Raw genomic sequence first — 8,178 nt, forward strand, 5'->3', positions numbered from 1 at the left:
GAGAGTATAGAATCTAACTTTGAAATCAGTTCTGTTCTGAGTCAAATGTTATCAAACAGCATTACATTTTACAGAAAAATCTTTTATGAAAGGAAGAGTCAATCAATGCAGCAAACTTCATTGCTGTCTTATTTTTAGAAATTGCCACAGCCACCCCAGCCTTCAGCAACCACCACCCTGATCAGTCAGCATCCATCATTGAAGCAAAAACCTTCACCAGAAAAAAGGTGACTTGCTGAGAGCTCAGATGACTTTTAGCATTATTAAATAATAAAGACCTTTAAAAGTTAAGCTGCATACACTGTTTTTGGACATTATACAATTGCATACAATAGACTACAGTATAGTATAAATATAACTTTTATATGTACTGGGAAACCAAGAAAACTGTGAATTGATTTATTGTGATAGTTGCTTTACTGTAATGGTCTGGAACAGAACCTAGAATCTCTCCAAAGTGTACCTGTAGAAAAGAAAAATATAGGTTAAACATTTTAAAATTTAATATCTAACATTCTTATGACTAAACCCACTTAAAACAACCTCAACAACAAAAAATAAGAGGAGAAAGAAATATGTTTTGTTGCTCCATAAATCAAGTATAAGTTATGGTGAATTTGCCAGAAAGAAAGGTCCACTCTGTTTTAGGTTAAGAGATGACAAGGTAGATATTTTATACAGCAGGGTTTTGTTTTTTTGTTTGTTTGTTTTTATTTCTAGATCTTAGATCCCTGACACCAGAAACACACAGGCTTTGATTTTGTGAGGATATGAAGTGATCATTTAGCCTTTGGGCCTTGACTACTTTATCTGTAAAATGGAAGTAATAGACTTCCTGTTTCCTTCAGAATACCTCAATTTTGGTAACTAATATGAGCCTCATAAAAAAATGTTTTGAGCTCCCTGGAGGTCAGCTACTAGCTGGGATAAAGTGGGTTATTATAACAGCACTTCTTGAGCTATTGGTACTTACAGCAAACAAAAACAAAATATATCATATCCTGTTGAAATTGCCCTTGGATAGAAAGAGTGCAATTATCCAAGGTTTAAATTGATTGCAGAGTGTCTGTGAACATCTGGACTTTTATAAAGTGTGTCTTTGGAGCCCTAAGATCTGTGGGCTATTTGCAGAAGTGGACTGCTTTTATTGAAGAGGTGAGAATAATACAATCTTTCTGTTCTTGAACATTTTAGTATCCTGGTAGGGTCAGAAAGGAGATAAAATTCCTTTTCCCCTGCAGTCTCAGCCACAGCAATGCTGCCATTTTTAAGTGAGAGGATGGAGGTAGATTTTTCTCTCATTTGGAAGAATCAGGGTGTAACCTTTAAAGAGAGGCAGCAGATGTGGAAACAGCACAGGTTGTTTCAGGCAACTGAGTTTCAAATCTGACTTTGACAGTATGTATGGTATTAAATAAATCTTCCCAGGTCCTTCATTTATGAAACCAGGCCCATTGAGCCAGACTCTCTAGAAGTGACTTTCAGGCTCTTGTCTTTGGAGAAAGTCTCTCAGGGGACTCTGATGAGTAGCCCATTCATTGGAGCAGGTGAATTTCCTAACACAATTTTTCTGTTTTAGAAATGGTATTTTGCAGTCTCACACACTTTCTCCACAACTCTTCAGATCTCCAGTTCAGCCCTTAGTTTTCCATGCCAAAAAAAAAAAAAAAAAGAAAGAAATTTGTCTGTATGGACCTATGCATAGCAACCAGAGTTTCTGTCAGGCTCTGCCTCTCCCATTGGCACAGAAAAAAATAGTGATGTCATGAAGGACAGTTCTGTTTTCTTATCTTGTGTAGGTAAGTTAAAACAGAAGACATTGGTTAGCTAGTTCTACTTCAGCCAATATTCCTAACCTTGAAATATAACTCAGAAAATGAAAAGTCATTTGATCACCAACATAGAGTAGGTTAATAAAAAATAGCAATAAAAATAGGGAGAAGCGAAAGTAGAAGTAATATTTGGGTCTTGTTCTTGGGCACTTTGAAAAGATTTTTGAAGATGGCATTTGTTGAAGGGATGCAAATATACAGAATGTTGGCCTCAGGCACAACTGCTTCTCTGAGAGTTTCCTGGGAATACACAGATGTACATGCACATACACACACCCACACTCACAGACAACAGAGGCAAGGAGACAAAATAACTCATCATTACTCTCACCAGCTGGAGTTGAAACCTAAATTCCAAAGCAAGACCTAAAGCATTTGTTCTCAAAGTGTGGTTCCCAGACTAGTATCTAAATATTACCTGAAGTCTTGTTAGAAGTGCAAATTCTCAGGCCTCATCTCAGAACTACTCAGTCTGCCATTCTGAAATGGGGCTTAGCAATCTGTGTTGTTTTTTTTTTTGGGGGGGGGGGAGGAAGGAAGGAAGGGAAGAAGGACGGTAGGGAGGAAGGAAGGGATGAAGGAAGGAAGGAAGGGAGGAAGCGGGGAGGGGGGAGGGAGGGAAGGGAAGGAAGGAAATCAAGCAATGAGAGAGACATTGCCGACCTGGATCTAGAGGTTTACAAGTTGATTTCTTTTTTTTTTTTTTTGAGAGAAGGAAAGAAAAAAAAATAAGTAAAGGAGAGGAAGAAAGAGGAAGAGAAAGAGGGAGAGTAAATGGAAATATTGCTTTATTTTGAAAAAAATTGGGTTTTTAAGGAGCTCTGCTGGGGATTTGGATGTATTACTCAAATTGAAGAACCACTGACTTCAAAGATCAACTATGGTAACAAAATCTTCCTACTTTCTCCAAAGTCTATCCCAGGTCTTTGGTTTTAAATTCAAAGCTAGGGAAGGCAGATGTAAAGTTAGAGGAAAAGGAGTGAAAGGTAGAATAAGAGAAAGCATTTACTTCAGTGCCCTGGGGGATTTGGGATACCTGCTATTGATCTCTTTAAACCAGGGTAATAGCTGTTGGACTGACTAAAATGCACTGGGGATGGAGGCGGGGAAGTTGCTGATTACCCAAAAGGCAGACTCACCATTGTGTTATGGCAATAGTATTTTTGGGTAAACTTTGCTGAGCATTTATTTTACTCTCTAACGATGTTCTCATTAAAAATGACCTATGAATGAAGCACCATAATCCTTAAGTGTGTAGGGCCTCTAAATATCTTAATCTTGTCCTAAAATGGAGGTGAGAGGAAATAAAAGGAGTACGCACTCAAGAGTGTTAGAGAGCTAGCTAGCAAGCCTTCTCATTTCCAGTTATCAGGCATTGATCGACTGCCCCTTTACCATTCAGGTTCTGTAGACATTAATGAAGCTATTGGCTGTAACTATTCTCTCTTTGCTCCACATTTATTGGTTGGTGTTTTGAGTCTGTATTCTCAACCCAATGTAACAACTGATCTCATTGGGTTGAGAGGGTCTTATTCTTGGGGAGGAGAGAGGGGTAGGCAGTAAGGTCACAACCTTCCCCTAGATGTTGGCGGTTCTTATGGACTCAGGATATCAATTTTCAGAGGTCATACCTCTTATTGTCACTCTTGCACAAGAGAGAAAGGAAGTTAGGTCAATTTTAACTCTACTAAACTGTTCAAAGTAACATAGCCTGTGACACTGGCCAAACCAATGCTACTTCTAAGGCACAGCAATAGGTGACTATTCAATTTTAAGTTATTAAAATTAAATAAACTTTAAAAGTCCATTCCTTGGTTGCACTAGCCATATTTAAAGTGCTCAGTAGCCACGGGTGGCTGGTAGCTGCCATGTAGATGTAGAACATCACACAGCTGGAGGTGTTAGAGGGAGTTAAAGGCAAGGGTGTGGTGATAATTTAATATTAATAGTCACATATGACAGAAGTACCAGTGTGGCATAAAGAGTCCATCTAGCATCTCTGAACACAGGGCACATGCTTCTATGTTGAAGGTCAATCAGAAGGAAACTATTCTGCACCCTACGCCATTAGGAGTTTCAGGAACACAGCTTTATAATCACAGAATCTCTGTGCAGGGTTCTGTCCTGTCATCACGAAAAAGAGCCACTGACTCTGTTTCCCCACCAACCCTACTCCCTATGCTACTCTCTGCACCCTTCCTTTATTTTACAATCCAGACTCCTATTATGGCCAAAGTCAAATAAGCAAACATAACTAACTGCCTGAATTCCTATTTATCCTGCCTTATTGTATTTACAGTTCTGTCTTTTTGTTTTCTCAGTGACTGTACCAGGAACCATTCACCTAATAGGCATGGAAGGTCAGTGTGTCTTTCAAGTTTTCCTAAACGCTTTTCTCAGATTTCCTTCAGGTCAGAGTAATTAGAACATAGTAAGCAATGAGGAGCAACAGTGCTAGCAGTCTCTTTCCCCCTGTACCCTACTTTTATAAGATAACTATGTATCATATAAAATAATTGCATTTTTTCAGTAACCTTCTTTTTCCTCATATTGCAAGATAATTGTGAAAAGAGGCCAAGTGAAAAGAGTCCAGGTAAATAAAGGGAAACTTCTAGATTCCCATTAGCAGTTTTATTCTTATAGTCGAGGGACTAGCAATAGTTGTTTTTCCAGCTGACTGATGAACATAAGAGAAGGAGAGTTAACTGGGTAATGGAGCTAATTGTATACATAGAATAATAAGCAAAAATCATTTAGCAAATACCGTAGATACTCCTGGCAGCTGTGTGTGTGTCTATGTGTGCGAGTTTTGTTTGCTGATGTGGCCTGAAGGCCTTTTATGAGCTCTACCAGTCCAGTCCAATTTATGATTCTCACCTGGAATAGAATAATTGTAATGCATTATGCAGCACTGTATTTCTGAATTTACTTATCAGCAACTCTGTTGCTGAAAAGGTTGAAGGGAAGTTTTCCCTGTAAATATTAACACTTTTGAGAAAAATTAAATCTATAATCTTATAAAGGGTGGCTATAAAATTGTAAAACTGAATTTTCAAGTCACACACGCAATCAATCTCATTAACTTATAGTTGTATCTTGTAAATAGACAAGTGTTTTCCATGTCAGATTTATGTTACTTGTCATTTATATAGAATACAGTATAATTTAACAGCATGATCCAGGAATATATCAGATATAAAGTAAGATGCCTTGATCATTTATAAAACAAAAATTGACTACAGTTTATAAATATAACAGACAAAGTACAGCAATGAAGATTTATACAAGTTAGAGTCCAATTCTGTACATAAAAATTAAGTATAAGCAGGCGCATACATAGTAAGATTCTCCCAAATTATACTAATTGGGAGAGAGGATAATCAAATCTGGGAGAAAATCCAAATTACAGAATATGTTCGATTAAGAATGTAGTCTTGCTATACTCAGAGAATGATGACAACAAAAGTAATTACTGACAAGATAGATCCAGGTATTTGCTGACCTCTTTTAATCAGCATATTTTACTGCATAATGAGGAGAAGAATGTTTCATCGGTTAGGAGGCAGATGGTGAAACCAGATAACTTTCAGGATCTTTCCAGATCATGACCCATGATTCCATGATCTTTAACAACACCTAGTTATATAAAATGAATTAATATGATAGAGCAGATAAATCACACTACTTTCAAACAGGGTAAACATATTTTCTATAATAAGCTTTATGCTCTGCTTTTCAAGAGATAGCAGGAAGCCAAACTACATAAAGAGCAGGTCAAATTATAATATATTTCAGATTAATGGAAACTGAATTAATAATATTCTTATCTGTTACATGTCTTCAGTATGTACACTTGGGAACAAAGACATGGTTGAGTCCCAGTTCTCCCTCAAGTGATTGTTTTACGACCACCTCTAGCAGGGAGTTTGCAATACATCATCTCTAAGGGTTCTTTCTTGTCTAACTTTTGCTGGTATATATACAGTTTTAATTCCCTTGCAATCTATACACAACACATGACATTAATCCAAAGGAATTCAGAGAGTACAATTCATTTCTTATTAAATTGACTTATTTCTTTAAACCACAAAGAGAGGAAACTCATCTGCAAAATTATTGTGTTTTGCTTCCTATCATTGGTGAAAATCTTTGATAATCATTACTTTTATACCTACTCTAAAAAGTGCATTCATATTGATCTTTTAATTTTATACCTTAAGAAAATAGCACGCAAAGAGATTCTATGATACTATTAATTCCAATTGTCCTGTTCATGGCCTAGAAATACTCTGTGATAAGAACAAAACAAGAAGCCAAGGACTTTTCAGCAGGTTTGTTAGTGAGGTGGAATGCCCGTAAACATGTATGCCCTGGGAAAACCTTAATGACGGGTGATATGGTGGAACTTGTCCTACCTGTCATAATGTGGGGTTTCTTCAACATTAGCGGTAGGTTGTCTTAGTCTGCTCTGGCTGCTATAACAAAAACAACAACAAAATCTCATAACCTGGGGGCTAAAACAATAGACATTTATTTCTCACAGATCTTGAGGCTAGAAAGTCTATTTCAATGCTGTGTGATTTGGTTTCTAGTGAGAGCCTTCTACCTGGATTGCAATTGACTCTCTTCTCTTTATGTCCTCACAGAGTTAGAGGAGAGAGAAAAAGCTCTGTCGTTTCTTTTTATAAGGGAACTAATCACAGCATGAGGGCCCTATTCTCAGGACCACATGAAAACCTAATTACCTTCCAAAAGTCCCCTCTTCAATAACATCACATAGGATATTGAAAGTATAATGAAGATATATAAGTAAAAGTACAATAATGATTATACTTCCAATACCCTATGTGATGGTATTGAATATGGGACCTTTGGGAGGTATAGGGATTTAAGGCTTCCACATATAAATTTTGGGGGAACACAACTCACTTCAAAGCAGAGTAGAATTCTTGGGATGCCCAATAGCAGGGAGTATCCACAAACAAAAGCCAGAGAGCAGAAAAGCAGCATCTTGGTTAATTTCTAGATTCAGTGATGTCTCCAGAGTTTATACAACTTAAGATTGTTTTAAATATTGCTCCATGTTATAAAGTTGGCAAGAATTAGAAAGAAATCCTGAGAATGATACTCTACCAATAATAAATGAATTAAGATTGGAAAAGTTATATATTCAATGTATTTCCTGAAAGTTGGGTAACATTTTGAGGAAAATGAAACACTAAGTAGAAAAATATATTTATTTTAGGTACAAACTGTATGTATAACCTCACATTGAAGAAAGGACTTATTTTAAAAAAGAAATAAAGAAGGATAGCCTCTGCCCACTAAGAATTCTGCATTCATGTATCACTCAATTGCCAGATTTGCAAGAAGACTGGATCCAATTCATAAAGGCTGACATCTCCATTTTTTATTGTTGGTCTAACTACCAACTGGTCAGTTTAGTGAAATCAGTCAAAAGATCCACTAAATTTATATATTTATATCCAGAGTACAGTCCTCAAAATTCAAAACAGTATTTTCAGTGATTTTATGATCTTTTATCTGACATTCATTACTACAGAACACTGCACTGCATCTCGTTACCACGATTGCAAAAACACTGGGAGTCTTGATTTGATAACAGTATCAACTGACCAATAGTAAAACTTGTTTTATTTAGAAAGTTTGAAAATGGTTTAACCACAATATCAGTGGTTCTTCCCGTGACAGTTTTTTTCACTAATATCTCTCTTCTTCAATCTGCTTGTCAATTATATAATAACTGTGACCTGCAACCCTCTCAAGGTTTATGTTACTGGATCAGTGACATACTGAAACACAGGGAAGAAAAAAATAACAATATGACTTTGGAGATGAACAAATACTCTATTGATATTCAGCTATGGCTCTAAGAATGCTCACAGGATGTTTGGAAATTGCATTTCTAGATGTTATGGGCTTCGAGTCTTTCAACCATGTAATGAATATATTTTTTTCTCCATTTATTTATTATTGGTAGAAATTGAGTGATGGACTTTTCCACTGATGCCCCTGTCCATGTTTATTTTCTCATTACTCCAGTCAGCATTGTTATCTGACAATGCAAAACAAGTTACGTTTGGGTTGATATATAGAAGCAATCCTTCTTTCAAAGAATTTTCATCTGTCACTATCATCTCTACTAAGATGCAGAACAGGGAATGACAGAATGATTGGTTTTATCTATATTTTTGGTTTATTTTTCTTTGAATGGCAGTCCCAGAAAGCACAATTTTCAAGATAAAATAACAAAACTATGATTGTTTCAAATGGCAGGGTCTGATGGAGGATTATAAATTCTTGACTAAAAGTGCCAAATACTTTA

Source organism: Callithrix jacchus, chromosome 11 (assembly GCF_049354715.1).
Source record: "Callithrix jacchus isolate 240 chromosome 11, calJac240_pri, whole genome shotgun sequence".
NCBI classification, from domain to species: Eukaryota; Metazoa; Chordata; class Mammalia; order Primates; family Cebidae; genus Callithrix; species Callithrix jacchus.